The sequence below is a fragment of the Ascaphus truei genome, chromosome 1, assembly GCF_040206685.1.
Source record: "Ascaphus truei isolate aAscTru1 chromosome 1, aAscTru1.hap1, whole genome shotgun sequence".
Lineage (NCBI taxonomy): Eukaryota > Metazoa > Chordata > Amphibia > Anura > Ascaphidae > Ascaphus > Ascaphus truei.
In genome coordinates this window covers 445,873,540-445,895,444 of record NC_134483.1, presented here as the reverse complement: position 1 = coordinate 445,895,444, position 21,905 = coordinate 445,873,540, and positions in this window count along the sequence as shown.

The window sequence follows — 21,905 nt, the reverse complement described above, 5'->3', positions numbered from 1 at the left end:
CTGTGGACATCTATGCCCTGATGGCCAAGTTTCATGCTCTGGCCCAGAAAGAGGGAGAAATGGTGTCCGACTTCCTTAGACGTCTGCATCTGGATCTGTGGACTCTGGTGAGAAAGGGCGTGGTACCGAAGGTGGATGCCGACGGATTACGCACTACCCAGCTACTGAGGGGGCTCCTGCCTCTGCATCCGGTGTCCGTACGTGTCAGCGGCTGCCTAGTACCCGGACAAGCCTTGGCGTTTAAAGACCTAATGGACCGAGTCCAAGCGCACGAGACTGTGCTGCTGGGGCGTGACTTAACCCCAGGGAAGAAGGCGTCGGGTGGAAACAAGGACACCAAAAAGTCAGAAGCTAAAGCCGAGGCATCAGAGAGCGGGGACCCCGACAAAGAGGATTCGGAGGCGCCGACAGCTGCCCGGCACCACCCGGTGTCGGGGTGAAACTCACCTCCCGCACGAAATGATACCTACCTCAGTCAAATCCAGTGTTATACTTGAGGGAAGAATGGACACCTTCGGGCGCGCTGCCCCTCCCAGCGGAGAACGGCATCTCGACCAGCTCTGTCTATGCCGTGTACTCCCCAGGACGGTGGAGCCGTGGCCCAGCCCTCAACGAGTAATCGGATCGGACCCGCTGCCATCGTTCGGGTAGTAATTGAAGGTATCTATGCTTCGGCATTGATGGATACGGGATCCCAGGTGACCATAGTGTATCGGCCCTTCTATGACCAACACTTACACAGGCTGCCGCTGTTATCCGCTGATTCTTTACGGTTGAGGGGGTTGAGCCACAAAGATTATCCGATCAATGGAGTGGTGAAGGTACATCTGGACATTCCCCAGCTGAACACCGGTAAGCACCACCCCATGGAAGTGGAAGCCTTAGTGTGTCCCGAGCCGCAAGACCACCCCAACGCCCCGATAATCATGGGGACCAACACCGACATTGTGCAATCGGTGATCCGCATGTACTTACAAGAAGCGGGTGAAGCCCCGCTGCTGGCCCTCGCTATGTGTCCGGCACTACAAGAGGCTTGCGGTAGAATCGCGACTGAAGAGGAGCATGGAATGTTGTACAGTCAAGAGTGGGGACTGACCCAGATCCCTCCCGGGGAAGGGAGAATGATGATCGCGGCCTGCCACTACCCGGATAGACGTCCGGAAGATCAGCTCTTCTCCTTGGAAAGCACGACACGGGATGATCAGCGGCTTGGCTACGAACTATTAGCGTCCGTAAGGGAATGGCCTGGAAAGATTCCGAACAGAACCTGGGTGTATGTGCAGAATATCTCCCCGTACCCCATGTGCATTGATCGTCGGCAGCCGCTGGGCAGAATATATCCGGTGATACCCGAAAAGAAGGCTTTGGAAGGACGGCCGGCGGCCACCACTCATGCCGTAACCCCCCTGTTGGCCTTTGACTTCGGAAACTCGCCGCTAACGGAAGACTGGAGAAAAAGACTGCAGACCAAGCTAGGAGAACGACGAGGGGTGTTCTCCATGAGTGATATGGATGTGGGATGCAGTCGCAGCGCCCGCATTACCATTCGGATGAACGACGCTGCCCCGTTCTGGGAGCACTCCCGCCGTCTAGCTCCCCGAGATGTGGAAGAAGTGCGGAGGTTAATAGCCGAAATGGAGAAAGCTGGTGTTGTTCAAGGATCACACAGTCCCTACGCCTCTCCCATCGTGGTGGTCCGTAAGAAGAATGGGGCGGTACGTCTATGCGTAGATTACAGAACATTGAACAACCGTACGGTACCTGACCAGTATACTCTACCGCGCATTGAGGACCTTCTGAACGCCTTGACGGGAAGTAAATGGTTCAGTGTACTAGACTTGCGGTCAGGATACTATCAAGTGCCAATGGATCTGGAAGACCAGGAGAAGACACCCTTCATCTGTCCGCTAGGGTTCTATCAGTTCACACGCATGCCACAAGGGATCTGCGGGGCCCCTGCCACCTTTCAGAGGTTGATGGAACAGACCCTGGGAGACATGAACCCGCAAGAATGCCTAGTGTACTTGGATGACATTATAGTGTTCGGAAAAACCTTGGAGGGGCACGAGGAGCGGTTACTGAAGGTATTGGATCGACTTCACAAGGAGGGACTCAAACTGTCCCTGGACAAATGCAAATTTTGTCGCACGTCCGTGACATACGTGGGCCACATCGTCTCAGCTGAAGGGATTTCCACCGACCCAGGGAAGATAGAGGCCATAGTGAATTGGCCCAGGCCCAGTAACGTCCAGGAACTGCGATCCTTTCTGGGGTTCTGTGGCTATTACCGACGTTTCGTGGCGGGCTACTCAAGCAAAGCTAAACTCCTGAATAACCTGTTAAAGATCTATCCTGAGGATACAGGTCGGAAAAGTGTCACGGCACAAACACCCTTTGGAGAAAAGTGGACCCCGGCTTGTGAGCAAGCGTTCCTGAAACTGAAAGCCAGTCTAACGCAGGCCCCAGTACTGGCCTATGCCGACCCTGATCGCGAGTATGTGCTACACGTGGATGCCAGTTTTAGCGGACTAGGAGCAGTGTTGCACCAGAAACACGACACCGGGCTCCGCCCCGTGGCGTACGCGAGTCGAAGCTTGACCCCAAGCGAACAGAACTACCCTGTCCACAAGCTGGAGTTCCTAGCCCTCAAATGGGCAGTAGTGGACAAGTTACATGATTACTTGTATGGGGTACAGTTTGAAGTGCGGATAGACAATAATCCCATGATATACATTAATACGTCTGCCAAACTAGATGCGACCGGTCACCGGTGGTTGGCGGCACTGGCCAACTACAGTTTCAACCTCAAGTATAAACCAGAGCCCACCAACGTGGGGGCCGATGCTTTGTCACGAAGACCGGGGCTTCCACCTGTCCTGGATGAGGAGGTGTGGGAAGGGATTCCGGGGCCTGGTATACGTGCTCTATGCTCCACAGCCGGAGTAGTCGACAATCAGATCGCCTTTTCGGAATTAAGAGTAGCCGACTCATTAGGGTGTCAATACCGGGCTGTCCCTCGGGCTTACCGAAGTGGGGACGGAATGAATATTACAGAAGACAATATTATCCCCTGGAACAAGCTGGTGCAGTATCAAATTCAAGACCCAGTGATAGAATTAGCCCGCCAAGCTCTGCAGCAAGGAAACCCTTCTATTCTTAAGCAAGCCCCCAGAGAGCTGGTGAAACTCTTGTTAAATAAGTTTGGAAAATTCGAACTGGACAATTGCCTCCTGTATCGGGTCATACCCTACCATAATCATCCCGACCGACGACAGCTATTCCTGCCCAAGATTCTGCGGAATATGGTCCTCAGGGCCCTACTCGATGATCATGGCCATCTAGGTGTCGACAAAACATTCGGGTTAATTCGGGACCGGTTCTACTGGCCGAAGATGAGAGAATCCGTGGAGGTTCATTGCCGACAGTGTACCCGCTGCATACAGAGGAAGACCTTACCCACTCGAGCTGCCCCCATGGCGCATTTGAAAAGCTCTGGCCCCATGGATTTGGTGTGTATGGACTTCTTATGCATCGAGCCAGACTCCAGGGGCATCAGTAATGTACTAGTGATCACGGACCATTACACCAGATACGCCCAAGCATTCCCCACCAAAGATCAACGGGCAGTGACTGTGGCTAGAGTATTATGGGAAAAATACTTCATTCACTATGGGTTACCGAATCGACTACATTCGGATCAGGGCCGAGACTTCGAGAGCACTCTCATTAGGGAACTGTTGAAGTTGTTAAATATAGCCAAGTCACGGATGACTCCGTACTACCCGGAAGGGGATGCTATGCCTGAACGGTTCAACCGCACGCTACTTGACATGCTGGGGACACTAACTGGCTCTCAGAAGACGGAGTGGAGCAAGCATGTGGAAACACTGGTGCACGCATATAACTGTACTCGCCACGAGTCTACAGGGTACACCCCCTACTTTTTGATGTTTGGAAGGGAAGCGAGACTACCTGTGGATGTGCAACTGCGGATATCTACCGATGGGGTATCCAACAGGACGCATTTCCGATATGTACAGAGACTGCAAGACAGTCTACAGCAGGCGTATAAATTAGCGGAAAAAACGGCGGCGCAATTACAGTAAATGCGGGCAACAAGAGGCGCTATGACCACAAGGTGAGACATAAAGAGATTCGTCCAGGGGATGCTGTCCTTCTACGTAATTTAGGCGTTCCAGGGAAACACAAATTGACTGATCGGTGGAGAGATGGGGTGTATGAAGTAGAATCACAGATGCCTGGCCTCCCGGTGTACCGCATCAAGGATTCAGTAGGCCGAGTAAAGGTATGGCATAGGAATCATCTGCTCCCCATACCTCAAGTAGGGGACAACGAATTGGAAGTGACCACTGTTTCAATAGATGGAGAAGATGGAAATACAGAGGCTGGCCCAGAGACTCTAATAAATGCCACCTCTGAGAATCCGATGGAGGGAACCTCTCAAAGGGGCCTTCCGACCGCGGGGGCATCTCCCGAAGGAGCTACGGGTAAAGAGCCCCTTGGTCCAACGACAGATACGCTGACTCCAGCGAGCCAGCCGTTAGACCTGCAGAGCCCGTGCTTTGTGCCACAAAAAGACTTTGTAGATCTATTAAACCCCTCAAGGGCAGAATTGGAAATGCGAACTGAAACTTGCTATTCTCCAGAGGAGATAGCTGAAGAGCTACCTCGCAGAAGCCAAAGAACTGGTCAACCTCCAATGAGGATGGCGTACGATCAATTCGGGGCACCCCATTATGTGGCTCAGCAGTGGGCTCGGCCCAGAGTACAGTCGGTAGTGGTAATGTTCACTGAACTGTGCAATTTAATCTAGAGCCTAAGTAATGTACTGTGTGCGTTGATCTGTGTATAAAGTTATGTAAATGTAGCCCAAGCGGGGACGTTGGGTTCTGCGGGAGGGGAAGAGTGTAAGGGTGTGTTAGATACCAGGTGTGTGCGGAGGGAGTACGGCAGGTTCCGCGACGGCACGGTAGTACAGGGTGCCGCCATGTTGTTGCGCAATATTGCAAAGGACACTGACGGGGTGAAGAGGTTGCACATGCGCAATGGGAGCGCGCGAACGACAGGCCAATAAGGGAAAGGCTCTGATAATGGACGACAACGAGTGGAGGCAACGGACCCTTTGCGAAGAGGCACCGGTCACCGCCGTGACCGGAAGGTACAATTGTAAAGCAAGTGCACCAACACCGGTCATCAGGCGCTGATCCCGCCTTAGGAATAACTCTTGTAGTGACACTAGCAAGTGGCTAGCGGACTGAGTATATTAGCTAACCTCTTACAAGGACAACACTCTATAGAGCGTGGCGGAGCCACTGTTATACGGGACAATTTCGCTAGGAATGTGGCTGAGCCACAGTAGTATAAGGACTCTAACGTTATAGTATAAGTATATAAGTTATGTGTGATGTTATATAGAGAGTAAGATATGGTTACCTATGCACAGTAAACTTGGTTGCACGCATTGTTGGTATGTTTCTTGCCCAGGGCGATCTTACATAACGGGGATCCTGGGCAAGGGGAGGCGCTGCGCTAGAACCCTTACCCCAGGCTCCCAGCTAGCGGAGGCTCATATCTCCTGGAGCCGCAGGTTGAGTACAGCACTAGTAGTCCCTGAGGAAGGCGTCAGAAACAGGGCTACATTTGGAGGCGCTGCTGAAATGTCAGACCTGGGGTGCCCCTATATTTTTTTCTCAATTGTGCAACAAGTTATTCCATCATGTCTGTGCCCTCGCCGCTTGAGGTGCGCAAGTGGGCCCAGCGGCATGAGATTCCCCTGACACGTGTTTTTAGCCTGGGACATGTTCCCGCCGTTCTCTCACTCGGCACTGTGACGGACCGTGTCAGAAAACTTCCGCTCATGGACACTGCCCGAGTGCAAGATCACTACTACGATCGGGACCAGTTGTGGCGCAAAATATTATATGTCACTGAGCAGGACATATGCCCCGAAGCTCTGCCCTTGGTACTACTGTTACCTGAGGCCCCCGGCGTACGCTGTCCCATAGTGCAAGTGGACCCCAACGAACCACTGGCCGCTTCTACCCCACAGAGGGGGTATCCCAACTCGTTAGGTGCCGTCACTAGCGGCTCTGACCGCACCCCTGAAAACAGTTTGCACCCTCGATGGCCTGCTGCAATGGGCCTGGGCACTTCGTTCACCCCTTCCGTCCTGAGGCCCGCACTAGGTAGACTCAGTATGTCACGACTAGATGTCTACTCCCCCGCAGGGGGTAGCCTAATGCCTCTATCCCTGTGCTCGCAGAAGCCATCCACCACTCCACAGAGGCCCACCAATACCGGAAGTTAAAGGCGTTCTCAGGTGACAAACCCACGCCTCAGGGAGAAGTTGGATTTGAAGAGTGGCTGGATCACACAGAACAGGTACTGCCTGAATGGTCCTGCACTGACGCCGTCCGTCAGTGCAGCATATCGTGGAATGTCTTCGCCCCCCAGCGTCCCACATGGTGCACTGCTATCGGGACGATCACCCGGACGCTGATGCGGCGGGACTCATTTACTGCCTTACCAAGACCTATGGAGCCCCTGTGGACATCTATGCCCTGATGGCCAAGTTTCATGCTCTGGCCCAGAAAGAGGGAGAAATGGTGTCCGACTTCCTTAGACGTCTGCATCTGGATCTGTGGACTCTGGTGAGAAAGGGCGTGGTACCGAAGGTGGATGCCGACGGATTACGCACTACCCAGCACTCTATAGAGCGTGGCGGAGCCACTGTTATACGGGACAATTTCGCTAGGAATGTGGCTGAGCCACGGTAGTATAAGGACTCTAACGTTATAGTATAAGTATATAAGTTATGTGTGATGTTATATAGAGAGTAAGATATGGTTACCTATGCACAGTAAACTTGGTTGCACGCATTGTTGCACGCATTGTTGGTATGTTTCTTGCCCAGGGCGATCTTACATAACGGGGATCCTGGGCAAGTGGAGGCGCTGCGCTAGAACCCTTACCCCAGGCTCCCAGCTAGCGGAGGCTCGTATCTCCTGGAGCCGCAGGTTGAGTACAGCACTATTAATCCCTGAGGAAGGCGTCAGAAACAGGGCTACATGTGCAATCTCTAATTACCTAAAGAACTGTATAGCTGCAGGTTAATTCGTTCTCCGTGTATTGATAGGCGAAATTTGGTGACATAATTAGTGAAGGGATCTGTTTTTCTTCTGCTTCTGTCTCTCAGTGGAAGCTCATGAATATTCATGAGCACTCCTGCACTGACATGTGCTAGAGGGAGGGCAGGGCTGACAAAGGAGTGTGCCAGGGCTTGTGACAGGACATGAAGGGGCAGTGCCTTAACAAATGGCTGTTAAAATAGAATACAAGAAAATTGGTCTTTCAAAGTTGTTTTTTTTAAAACAGAAAATGCTAAAAGTATTTTTTCTTACTACAGAACTGATTTATTAAAAAAAACACACATGCAGGATATTGACTGAACTGCAGCTTTAAGTATTCTATTTTAAACTTAGCCATTCTATGCATTGAAGATATCTATTGGACCCCTACAGAAATATCAATAAACAACAAAACAGAATATAGAAAGAAACTTGCCCAAATGACATGCCCATTTGTCTCCTGATATCACCGATGGTCTGATTAAAAGGCACATGTCGTAATTAGCTGTTAATTGACAACCCACAGCAAACACTCACTTCCTAAACTAAGCCCTGCATGTATACTCAAAGGAAACTAAGCCATGCATGTATGTGTAATGTAAGTAGTTACTACCCCTGCATTAACAATGCTTAACATAGGTTACTACATAAACATACGGCCTGTGTTTGATGCCAATCAAAAGTCACCTCATACCATTGTGTGCAAATCTTGTACCCTGAATGTCCTATTACTTGTTTGAATGTCTTATAAATTGTAATGTATAGGCCAACATGGAACACTAATGTACATATTTGGCAAAAAAAAAACATTTTTTTTTTTTTTTTTGTAACTTAGATTTTATTTCATTTTTCCAAACAAGTGATACAGAATACAGTATACATTACATTCATTTTTAATGTTAATCTCCGCTATAGACAGTACCGTATGTCAGCTCGTGAGACATATCACGGTTTTTCGGGCCCTACTCGACCGGATTGTTTTGGGTGGACTAGCAATAAAGATAATAACATAATTCACATAGTACGATTAATTCAAATTGACAAACACAAAATCAATAAAGAAAAAAAAAAAAAAAAGGAGGTGGGTAGGAAGGGAGTAAGGGGTGGCGCGGCCGGAAGAGGAGCATCGACTCGTGCTAGGTCTCTTCACCGCTCCTAGTAAGGTTCTTTGTGGGTTGCGTCCTCTCCAGTTGAACACCTCTGTAGGCGTTCTGTCTATTTGTCTGTGTAGTCGTCGTGAGCTGAGTTTCCGCTCCTAAAGGAGAACGCACATGCATCTATCACAGCCATATTGTGTTCCTCTCAACCCCGGGGATATCCGTCTGCGCCAGCCAAGGCGTCCATACTTTGAGATAATTGGTGCCAGTGTCGTTTACTAGACTCGTCAACTTTTCCATCTGGCAGATAAACCACAATCGATTTCGAATCTTTGGGATACTTGGAATTTTGGGGCGTTTCCATAGTGCTGCGATCTCGCTCCGTGTGGCTATTGCAAAATGTGCTATTAGTTTATTGTTTGCTTTGGACAGGCCCTTTAGTGGTCTATTCAAGAGGAATAGCCATGGGTCTGGGGGAATAGTGAGGTCGAAGACTCTCTGTATCCAATGTCTAATTTCTTCCCATAGTGGGGAGATCCGCGGGCAAGACCACAGCATATGTAACAGATTGGCCGATCCTCCGCACTGCCGGGGGCATAGTGAGGAGGATCCAGGCACGAACTTGGCTAATTTCATTGGGGTGAGGTACCACCGCATTAGGACCTTATATGCATTCTCCTTAAGTGCGGTACATATGGAGCTTTTTGCCGTGGCCAGATATATAGCGATCCACTCGTCGTCTTCTAATGTCTCTCCCAGGTCTCTTTCCCATTGGGTTCTAAATGACGATGGCTGCTGTCTAAAGCTCGCAGAATCAACTACTTCCTTGTACAATTGTGATGTGAGTCCCTTTGTGTCGGTCTCTGCCAGACAGAGCTTTTCGAATGACGTCAGGGGGGGGTATGGGGCAAATTTGTTATAAAATGCTCGAAGCTGGAGGTACCTAAAAAATTCTGAGTGGGGTATATCTTTTTCTTCTCTGACGTGATCAAACGTTTTAATCTTGCTATTGTAACCCTCCAGATCTTTAATTCGTATATAACCTTTTTGTTTCCAAATTGATGCATCTCCCTCCAGAAGGCCAGGAGCGAACTTGGGATTGTTCCAAATTGGGGACATCGAAGAATTACTCGTTGTGAGAGAGTATTTAGTCTTATTAGCCTCCCAGATAGACAACGAGTTGGTCATTGAGGAAAGCGGCATGTCAGCAGATCGTCGTGCTGTTTTAGGTAGCCAAATCAAGTTGCGTATTTTTAAAGGAGCGCAGGCAGCACTCTCTAATTCCACCCACCGTTTTAAATGTGGACTGGATTGCCATTGAACAATTTGGCTTAATTGAGCCGCTTTGTAATATGAGAGCAGGCAGGGTACCGCTAGGCCCCCTGCTAGGACAGATCTTTTCATATTTAATTTGTTGACTCTCGGTTTTTTCCCTCCCCAGATAAATTTAGAGATTGCAGACTGAAGTGAGAGCAAATCCTTCAGTCTGAGTGGCACTGGTAACGTCTGGAAAAGGTATAGGATACGGGGGAGTAGGTACATTTTGATGCTATGTATCCTACCTATCCAGGATATTCGTATAGAGGACCATTTATGGAGGTCAGCTATCAACGTCCGAATTAGGTTGGGGTAATTTGCATTGTAGATGTCTTTGGTGTTCTTGGCTATGTGGACTCCTAGATATTTTATGTATTTCTGTTGCCAGTGGAAGTTAAAATTCAGTTGCAATAACTTCTCTACGTGTCTAGGGAGATTGATGTTGAGGGCTTCAGATTTAGCTTGATTTATTTTAAATCCCGAAATGCTCGAGAATCTGTCCAATAAATCCAATAGTTTTGGCAAGGAGGTGAGGGGCTTTGAGATAATTAGTAGGATATCATCTGCGTACAGGGCCGCTTTATGTGTTTGAGAATATATGTTTAACCCTGAGATATCCGTGTTGCCTCTAATTTGCGCCGCCAGTGGTTCTATACATAGAGCGATCAGGAGAGGGGATAATGGGCATCCCTGTCTCATGCCACTCTTAATTTGAAAGGGGAGAGATGGAAAGCCCTGGTGTATTACCCTGGCGGTAGGTCCTGAGTACAGCGAGAGAATCGCTCTACTCACCTGATCCCCAAAGCCAAATGCCGCAAGCGTCTCCTTCAGGTAAGGCCAGTCTATCCTATCAAAAGCTTTTTCTGCATCCAGACTTAACAGCATGCTTTGTGTGTTATTTTTAGTGGCCAATTCTACCAGATCAATAAATCGCCGGCTATTGTCCGCTGCCTGTCTGCCTTTAATGAATCCGACCTGATCTGGGTGTATAAGTCTGGGTAGAATTAGACATAATCTATTGGCCAATTGTTTAGCGTATATTTTAATATCAGTATTGATTAGGGATATGGGCCTATAACTTTTGCAGTCCAGCGGATCTTTACCTGGTTTATGGATTAATGATATAGACGCCTGTAACATCTCACTGGGGATGGGGGCTCCTGCTAATATTGCATTGAACACGTGGAGCAACCTAGGGGCTAGTACTTTGGCAAATTTCTTATAGTATAGCCCCGAGAAGCCATCTGGCCCTGGGGCTTTTGAGGGTTTGAGTTCCTTAATGGCTTGTGACACCTCCTCTATAGTGAAATCAGCGCCCATGGCCTCTCTCTCTGCCTCTGTCAATCTCCCTAGTTTTGAGCTGGCTATGAAATCTCTCAGCTTCTCGCTCGTTTTAGCATTATGTGCCACTTTCTCTCCATTATATAGTGTTTCATAGAACGAACCAAATTCTTCTACTATTTTCTTAGGGTTGGCCGTGGGGGTGCCTGATTTTAAGCGTATAGCTTGGATATTAAACTTCACTTGTCTGTCTCTTAACGCTCGAGCCAGCATAGTATTCGGCCTGTTCGCTTTTTCGTAAAATTTCCTCTTAGACCAACTCAGCGCGTTATCTGCCCTGGAGGTCAACAACATGTTTAGTTCAATTTTGGTATCTTTCAATTCTTGTAGGGTTTGCAGGTCAGGGTTACTCTTATGGAGTGATGTAAGGGAATGTAATCTCGATTGAAGCTTCATAATTTTTGAGTCCCTTTCCCGTTTTCTCCTAGCTGTGGTGCTAATTAGTATGCCCCTCAGCGTCGCTTTGTGAGCCTCCCATAATACAAACTGGGAATCTACAGAGCCTGTGTTTGTGTGGAAGAATTGAACTATTTCTTCCTTTATTGTCTCATAAATTTCAGGGATTTTTAGGATTGATTCATTGAGCTTCCAGTTCGCTCCTGGTCTGCCTGTTCGGATGTGCTCGCACCTTAGCTCTATCGGTGCATGGTCAGACCATGAAATATCATGGATCCCAGCTCGGGAGACCAGAGGAACCAGTTGGCAAGAGACGAAAAAATAATCAATTCTGCTGTAGGAGCCGTGTGGGTGGGAATAGAACGTATAGTCCCTATCAGTCGGGTGTAGTTCTCTCCATATGTCAGTCAGTTGGTTGTCTTTGAGGCCCTTGCGTAAAGAGGTCCCCACTTTTTTATGTACTGTGCCCGTATTCCCTGATCTGTCTAGATTTGGTTGCATGACCATGTTGATATCCCCTGTGAGTATTACGCCGCCCCTTGCGACGGTGCGTAGAGTCCGAAAAAAGTCTTCAAAGAAGACTGCGTCCTGCTCGCAGGGGGCATAGATTGTGGCTATTGTGATGCATTGCTCCCGTATCGTGCCCACTAGTATAACAAAGCGTCCCTCTGTGTCTCTTTTAATAGTTTGGGCTACAAATGGGATTTTATTATGGAACAAGATGGCCATTCCACGTTTTTTAACCGGTGCGGAGGAAAGGTAGAACTGGGCATAGTCTTTGTCTAGGAATTTAGGTGCGTTGGTCTTGCTAAAATTAGTCTCCTGTAACATTAGGACATCTGCGTGTTTTCGTTTATAGTCAGTGAAAGCTATTTTTCTCTTGGTTGGGCTATTAAAGCCCTTAACGTTATGTGATATAATGTGTGAGAAGTGTAACAAGCTAACGTTTGATGACTCACCCTGTCCACTTTGTCCCTTGTTCAACTGGCGGACGTTTTTGGTGTTACCATCCGGCAAAGTTCTTGTGTTCCGTCTAGGTCGGCATCCTCCCCGGCCGGGTGGGGAAAGGATTGGGAGGGGTAGGGAGGGAGGAGACAGTACAAGGGAAAACACATAAGGGTTAAGCAAAATTGGAAACATAAGTTAAACCGCTTTGTAATAATGAAAAAAAATAAAAGAAAAACCAGAGCTCCCCTCGGGGTCCCCCGAGTGGGAGTCTGACGCCCAATGGGCAGGTCGGTATGCCTGACCTTCCAAAATGGCCGGCTTTCCCTTCCCGGGACTGACCCCCCTGGGACTTGTTTGAGGTCCTGATTCGTCAGGGACCTATATGAGGAACACATGTACGACATCGTGGGTGAATCCCACCGGCGCAAAACTGATAACTAACTTAACCTTAAACTGTAGCGTGATTTTTAACTTTATAACGACTTACAGCAGTACCTAAGTTATAGTGAGTGCATATCCATATATATACATGCATATACCCAGCATTTGAATGAACCCAATTATTTAATGATTTAATGAACATATTTAACATATTTAACCCTTTAACCCTATATAACATATGAACCATAAATAACATATATAACCTATAACATATACAACAGATGCAACAGATATTCTATACCATCTAACATACATATAACATAACATACAAAGCCTCATTGAAACTTTATTGGGAAGGGCTCCGCGTCAGATGGTGACAAGTGAATTGAATCTTTCTTTACCCCCTCTTTCGTTATCCCCCCCTTCTTTAACTCCCCCTCCCCCATTTCTTTATCTCACCCCCCCTTCTTTATATCCTCCCCCCTTCTTTATATCCTCCACCCCCCCTTTCATCATCATCCTCCTCCCCCTTTCATCATCATCCTCCCCCCTTTCATCCTCATCCTCCCCCCCCCTTTAATCCTCATCCTCCCCCCCTTTCATCCTCATCCTCCCCCCTTTCATCCTCATCCTCCCCCCCCCTTTCATCCTCATCCTCCCCCCCCCCCTTTCATCTTATTCCTCCCCCTCCTTTCATCCTCATCCTCCACCCCCTTTCATCTTCATCCCCCCCTTTCGTCCTCCCCTTCCTTTCATCTTCATCCCCCCCCTTTCATCCTCATCCTCCCCCCCTTTCATCCTCATCCTCCCCCCCTTTCATCTTCACCCCCCCCCTTTCATTCTCATCCCCCCCTTTCATCCTCATCCCCCCCTTTCATCCTCATCCCCCCCCCTTTCATCCTCATCCTCCCCCATTCATCCTCATCCTCCCCTTTCATCCTCATCTTCCCCCTCCCCTTTCATCCTCATCCCCCCTTTCATCTTCATCCCCCCCCCTTTCATCCTCCTCTCATCCTCATCTCCCCCCCACCCTTCCGATCTCAGCTTCCACCTCTCTCCATTCCCCCCCCCCTGTGTCCCCGGCCCCTGCGCTATCGCGGACCGTCCCCCTCTGCATCTCGGGCAGAGTCTCCCTGCTATGTGCGCAGTCACGTGGGGCCACGCCGTCCTCTCGCGAGAGAGCGGCCCCTGGCTCGTCGCCTGGCAGTGACGTCAGCGGCAAAGCCTGCGAAAACCGGAGCCGCTCCCGCCGAGCACAGGGAGGGATAGAGGCAATATGGCTGCCCTCCAAAAGTCAGCGACGGACCCGCTCGCGACCAGGAGGGCAGCCGCAGGTCTGGGAGGGCAGCCGCAAGTGTGGGGGGTCATCCGCAAGTGTGGGTGGGCATCCGCAAGTGTGGGGGGGCATCCGCAAGTGTGGGGGGGCAGCCGCAAGTGTGGGGGGGCAGCCGCAGGTCTGGGGGGGGGCAGCCGCAGGTCTGGGGGGGGGGCAGCCGCAGGTCTGGGGGGGGTAGCTGCAGGTCTGGGGGTGTAGCTGCAGTAGTGGGGGGGGGGTAGCTGCAGGAGTGGGGGGGGTAGCTGCAGGAGTGGGGGGGGTAGCTGCAGGAGTGGGGGGGGTAGCCGCAGGAGTGGGGGGGTAGCCGCAGGAGTGGGGGGGTAGCCGCAGGAGTGGGGGGGGGGTAGCTGCAGGAGTGGGGGGGTAGCCGCAGGAGTGGGGGGGGGTAGCCGCAGGAGTGGGGGGGGGGGTAGCTGGGTCACCGGAGGATGCGCTTACGATGCCTCCCTCCGGGTGAAGCAAGACACTGCAGCTGAAATACCCCAGCTGGAAGGTAAAACGAAAAGGCAAAATGACATGATGAAGGTTCTGAACACCAAAAGGGATCCCTTTTATATGATTATTTCTTTGCTTGAGCACTTCCAAATTTCATGGGGCGAGAACTCAGTTATGGGCTGCTGCTGATCCCGTTGCTCCTGCCGCTGACCGCGGAGCCCCCGCTTTGCTCCACGTGGGTAAGGGTACGTCTGCGTCTCCTGCTTCTGCTCGTGGGGATGCCCGCAAGACCTCCGCCGCTCCCCCTGCGCCCAGCTTGCCGAGGAATCCCTCGCCGTCTTCCAGGCGTCTCAAGGTATGTGCTACCCCATTCCGCAGCACCATTACTGCACATGGGAATAGCCACCGGTATCTAATCTGCTGGTCCCTCAGAATTTTTGTAATGGGGGCTAGGGATTTTCTTTTGGCCAGCGTGGCAGGGGACAGGTCTTGGAACTTTCTCCCCAATGGGCGTCCCTTAAAGGATGATGTGAAGACTGACACACGGATAGTCACTCCCCTATGCCTGACCGTGGGGCGCATTCGCTGTGGTAATATGTTTTTATTGGTAGGAGTTAAGTGAGATCGCGAAATATCGCGAGATTTGGTATGTATTGGTATTCATTTGTACTGCTATACCCCCGCGCATGCGCGTGCAGGCAGGACAGGGGTTTATGCAGCCAATGCCAGTGTCCATCCCTCTTCTTAGGGTACTCCATTATGGGCGTTGCCCAATAGTTGATGTGAGGACTGACATATGGCTAGTCACTCCCCTACACCTAGCCATGGGGCGCATGCGCTGTGGAGGAATTTTTTCATTGGCCGGTGTTGAGCTGTGACGTCACAGGTATCGCGAGATTTGGCAGCCATTGGTATTTAACTGTTCTGTATATCGTGTGAAAGCACTTCTTGATAAAGTGCTAGGCACGAAACACGTAGAAGGGCTGCATCCCTTGTTTTTATGACTTTCTAATAAAGATAGATTTTTGCCAGACCTGCTTCTTCTTTGGATCGTGGTGCGCTGTACTTTCTCTATTTCGCTGGACAGGTCTTGGAACACCTGGAATCTCACTTTATCAAACTCCATATGTTTAGTGTCCCATGATATCTTGCATACCTCCTCTTTTGTGCGGTAATGGTGAAACCTGATAACAATGTCTCTTGGGGGGTCCCCTGCCTGAGGTCTTCCTCTCAGGGCGCGATGACATCTGTCTAACAGGAGCTCACGGTCCGTCTTGTCAGGGAAGAGTTGTTCTAGCCACTTGGTGGCAAAATCCTCTGGGTCGGTGACAGTCTCAGGGACCCCCCTTAGACGGATATTACTTCTTCTGTCCCTGTTTTCAGAGTCCTCAATCTTTTCCTCTAGGAATCTGACCTGGTCCCCCAGCTTAGTTACTTGTTTCTGGGTTTGTGCCAGTGCAGTAACGGTCTCATCAGACTTAACCTCTAGGGAGTTTGTTCGCTCACCTATGGCATCCATATCTTTCCTAAGAGCCCAAAGTTCTGTTGTAAAAAATTGCTTCATTTCAGCGCAGAAAGCTTTCATATCCTTGCGCCTCATTATATCCATGTCGTCCGATGCAGCACTTGTATTTTCTCCCTCATGGTCTGTCATGGTGGGTTGTGCAGAGGATTCAGGCCTGTCTCCCTGTGCTGTCTCTCCTTTTTTGAAATAAGTAGAGACTGTCTGGGTTTTTCTTCGAACTGTTTTGTTAGAAGCCATCCTGGTATGTTTAGAGATTCTTTACTGATGGTTGTATTGCTGTTGTCGCGATTTTGCTGTAGTTATTGATATAACTAGTGCCGGTGGGAATGGAGCTCAGGTACTAAGCAGCCATTCACCTCCCCGTCGTCACGTGACACATTCAAAAACATTTGTTAAATAGTACAACTGTCATAAGTCTTTAACCTTCTGCAGGTGTTCATTAATCCCAAATGAAAAAGTGTTAAGAATCGGGGCATATATGTATATTGACATTTGCTATATTGCAGATGGTAGAATAGAGAAGAAGATTTTTCACAATACATCTTTCAACGTAATACACATGTTGCATACCATGTGTATTCATATGTAGAAAAGGTCTTGCTAGTTCTGTTTGTAAGGTAAAAAAGGAAAATGTGAACATTAGTTTTAATGCATAACATATCGGTCAATGTACAGATAGATTTGTCCACAATGGGAAGGGACAAATTCATATTAAACAGGTTATGGTGGTGATTTTCATATACACATAATGTTCATATTCATGAACACATAATTTAGTTAGAATTTTCGGAATGATTTGTCCAGCATCCTTTCTTCTAATTATTAAGCTAATTATATTAATTAACTGAATGTGGATGGATTTGGCTAAACATTATACCAATACAACATTTTGAGGGGAACATTTATTAAATCTCACTAGTAGAAAAAAATAGTGACGACCCCTTTGAGACTCTATTTTCTGGCCTGTTGATGTCGCAGCTAAAGCAGTTGGGGGCACAGCACTCGATGGTGGCACCCTTGATGTTTGCCTGGAATCTCTGGTATGGTATTTTCCACCCTACTCCATGCTGTTTTTCTGATGTGTGTGTGATACTTCCCTTATGGATCTGTTAAAGTCACTGTTCTTCCCGGTTTTAAAATGCTGCACATTTCTTTTAATATTGCAACAATTTTCTCTGTATTTGTGGTCGGTTTCGTCTGGTATTCCGGCAGCTTTTTCATAGTACCCTGTGTCCTGGAGTTTACTTTGAATGCTTTTCTAATCTGCCATAACAGCTCTTTTCAATTCCATGCATTTGCTGTGATATAATGTTTGCTTCTAGATAAACCTTTCCTCTTCTTTCTCCATAGGTTGAGTCACCAAGTGAACACAAGAAGCTGCCGTGAGTTGTACAGGGGTAGATGCTGTCTCTGTTTGTTCCAAGGTGGGCTATTCAGGCAGCTCAGTAGACCCCTATCTCTGCTCATCGTGCTCCCAACTTTCAGACCCATTGAACAGGATTGATGACACACTTGTGGAAACAGACAATGCATTTGCATGTTGTGACTAGAGATGGGCAAATTATTTTGACGGATTTGGATCCACCACGGATCCGCTGGTTCCTCTGTCCGTGGATTTCAGTGGATCAGTCTCAAAAATGGCAATTTGCCTTTTGCAGATTTTCTTTTTTTAACACCGACAATCCATCTGTGTATTCTGCAATGTGCTGATGGATTGGATTCTTAAATCAGTCAGTGGATTGCAGAATCAGCAGATGGAATGTTACAATCTGCCAGCGGATCATATCCAATGGCAGTTTTGAATTAATCTGCGCAGATTGAAACTGTAACAATCCGTCAATGGATTTTACACGGCGGAACGGATTGGTAATGGCAAATCCAGGGAAACTTATTTGGACTGGTTCGTCCATCTCCAGTTGGAACGAATAAGATTATGCTTCTGAAAAATGTAAATGACAACAAGCTTTGTGAAGACTGCTGGCCACATTATTCAATGGTATTCAAGCATTGCATTATATTCAAATTTACAATTGCTACATTGGGGGTTTATGTAACATTATGCACATAGGGAAAAAAGAATGCCTTTGTTTGTGGGCCAAATACAATATTCCCTAATTCAACTCAAGCTCATAGGACTAAACTAAAATCCAGTCACAGGGCATCCACATAGGAGAAGATTAAAGAAATACTTCTTTAGTGGTACAGTAGGTAGTATGAATGGGAGGAAATCTATGGTAATTTGTCCCACTTTTGTTGAAGTGGACATACATCTTTGTTAAACAAAAAATCTACCTAGGTTTACATGTCCACCCTCCCCCCAAACAAGCAGATAATGGTCCCAACTTTTCTATGAAGTCAGTTTGGAAAGAGTAACAATATTAGTAGTTATGTTAATTGAGTAATGTGTTTTTTTGGGGGGGTAGAGGGGGGTTACATAAACACAAACAGGTGTAACATAATGTAATGGGAAGCGACTGCAGCGCTATAGTCCAATTGCTGAAAATGGACTAGCAGGCAGGTAGCAGTGGTCAGAGGCAGGCAAAAGGCATGTAATGGTGGCCAGAGGACAGGCAATGGTGAAATGCAGGCAGCAGGCATGCAGCGGTGGTCAGGAGACAGGATGGGTCAAGAATAGGAGAAGAGAAATCATAGTTAGCGATTGAACAGGGTCTGGTACACAGAGAGAAAGCAATTGAGACCGCAACATAGATTACTGGAGTAAATCTCAATAATCAAGCAACCAGGAACAGGAAGAGGGAGGTTTATAAAGGCATGGCTGCTGGTGCTGGTTATGAGGTATCGGCATCCTCAGAAAGATGTCTGCAGAAACAGCAGCACACAAGCAACTGTCCTGGGGGAAGACAAGCAGAAATCCAGACCAAGATCAGGGTTCAAGACTCACCTGGCAAAAATGTAAATATTCCACATAGAATCACTAATCAGTAGCAATAAAGCTTGCCATATTACTTACCCAGTTTACTGTAAATGGTACCCACCTGTTATATAATTCAGGTCTCATCCACCCACATTATACATAACAAGCCTACAGAAATTTGCCAAAACAAAATTATTTCAAACCTGAAATTATTCTCAACATCCCCTTTTTGCCAATACCCATTCAATTCCATCTTGCAAGCCTAAATTAAACAAATCAATACCTAACTCAGGTAAATGCACCTCAAAACTTTAATGTCCAGAACAATCCCCATCATAATCAACATGCCAAATTGATGAACTTCCCTATTTTAGTAACAACATCTGAAAAATTGATATCCAGTTTTCTTCTACAACGCCCAACCCCCAATGCCTTTGGATTAATTGCTCACCTTCACACAATACTTTTTTCTGAATAATAAGAATCCTGCTAAGGGTTAATAATTAAGAAAAATAAAACCCAATAAATGTATGTAACACCCCAAACCCCCTCCCCCCTAAGGGATATTTGCAGGTGCATAGGTGTTATTGGTGCTGTGGTGCTCACCTGTTGGTTCCCAGGAGGCTGAGTCTCCACAGATGTAGTAGGGAGCTTGGGATACAGGATTCTCTTTGTGTTTGGTGCAACACCTCCACCTACAAGGGCACTGCCAGAGGCAGGGGTTCACCCCTTGCAGGAACTTCCAATCAATAACAAAATCCAGAATCCAGGAATGTTGTAACTGGGGTTTATTGGAGCCTTATTTGAATCAGCAAAGCAGTGAAGTACATAAAGATGATGTACCTTGTTGTCACCTCACCAACCCACTCACTTGGGCAGATGCACAGTTCCTCAGAACCAGGCCTGGGGTAATCAATCCTCACCCTATTCCAAGGGCAAAGGGCTTTGGCAGGAACCAAATGCCTGAGGTGACTATATCCCCACCCTCTTCTGAGTAGCAGCTAAATTGGGCTTCAATCTGAAATATCCCAGCCAAGGGGAATTATCCCTTCCCTGGGCAGGACAGGACTCACCAGGAGTCAGGCACCTGGACTCATGATCTCCCCAGAACCTAATGATAAAGGGGAGGGTCCCCAACATATATTCCCAGGGGGTGTGAACCTTTCCACCCCAGTCTCTGGGCAAAGTCTCTTTTTTTAAAGATGTGACATTATCTCCAAGGGAGGATGTCACATCCATAAAACCACATGGCTATATCACACGGTATTACAGCCAATAGGATTGAAGACAATCCCATTGGTTGCTGTACCATGTGAAAGGTCAAATATGTTCAAAAGGATGTGACGTCACTTTAAGGGATAATGTCCCTCTATAAATAGAGAGAAGAGATAGATGGTAGATAGATTCCAGAAGAAGCAGTAGTGAAACGTGCAGAATTGTTTGCGCACTGAGATTTGAAGACCTGGATTGCTGGCAACCGGAGATACCCTGTCCAGCTTCTTTTACCCACACAGCTGAAGCCACCGGAAGTGACACAGGAACCAGGAAGAAGCACAGAAATGACTCGAACCGCCTCAGAGACCAGGGTATCTTCATACATTAATATGCGCATTTCCTTTGTGCATAATGTGAGTGCACACTTTTTACCTGTTATGTGATTCGACATTATAAGTATTGATATACAATACTATTGGGAGTCTCCCCCTTTTTGTTAGGAATACTGGAGAAATTGGCTTCATTTCTGGCTACCCATGAAGTTGCATTACACCTTGCTCCAGTCAGAGAGATACTGGGTCTCTGACATGCCATCTATATAGAAGGAATTTGTGAGTGTAACACTTACCCTGTTTATAACACTTTTGAATTCCCCCATATTGGCTCCACTATTGTACATTTTTTATTTGTTTGTACATATTATTCATGTGAACATCCGCGCTCCCCTTATTTGAAATAAATTGCATCAATTTGGAGTAAGGAACAGTTCTTAAAGGGTTAATGAGCTGCTCTACATTATTTCACACAATGTTCACATATTTGGGGATATATACTGTGCTATTGAGTTGTTTAATTCACTATCACTATTACTAGTGTAACATGGTACTGTACTGCCCACGGATATTCTAACACAAACCAGTGGCAATCGTCAAAAAGACCCAGGTACATCCAGGTACATGCTGGATACATGCCTTAAACTTGCCTTAAACTAGACCCAGCATTTCTGCATTGATTAATGGACCATCAGATTAACAGCGGGGTCCCTGGCAGTCCCATTCAAACTGAATGGGACTGCCAGGGACCCCTGCTGTGTTAATCCTATGGGTCATTAGTCAATGCAGAAATGCCTTAATCTTGCCTTTAAACTAGCCAGGTTACACCCAGCACATACCCAGAATGTAACCGGGCTAGTTTAAGGCAAGCTTTAGAATACTTGTGGTCTCATATGTAAGTCTATTTTGCCTGTCTTTCCCCCTGCTATGTAAGTCCCTAATAAGTTCAGGGCATTAACAGTTTAATAAGTGGACTTTTTACCCCCCTGCAGGCTCCTCTGTGATGGACAGAGGTGAGGTGGTGACTCATGGCCTGAGTAAGCCTATCAGTAGAAGTCTAGAACCTGAGCCTGCCCCCTCTGAACCCTAATCAAGGGAGTATCCAAATTTAGTATTCAGTCTTGCTCTGGAGAGAAAGGAGAGAGCATAGGCTGTCAGTCTCTCCCATTGCGAGGATGAGCTGGCCCACCCCAGGCGCAGGCCTGAGGAACACCAAGAATCATTGCCCCTACTATTGGGGTAGGCACTCTCTAGATGTCTGGGACTTCAAAGACTGTACAGCACTGTAGGAAGAGTTGCAGTGGCTGTATACCATGCTGTTAATAAAGGAGCTTGGTTCTACTATATTCCCCTGTCTGAGTGTCAGTCATTGGACAGGGGGGGAGAAGGATGCCGTGGCAGGGGCTGATACCTGGAGCACCATGGATCACACTAAAGCTGGAGGCACTGAGTGACCGAGAAGAACTACCATAATAGAACCTAAAAGCCTATCCTGGTCTCAACAACAACGCAGACTGCTCAAGATCTCCTGCTCCCTAAAGGTAGTGCACCACACAAAT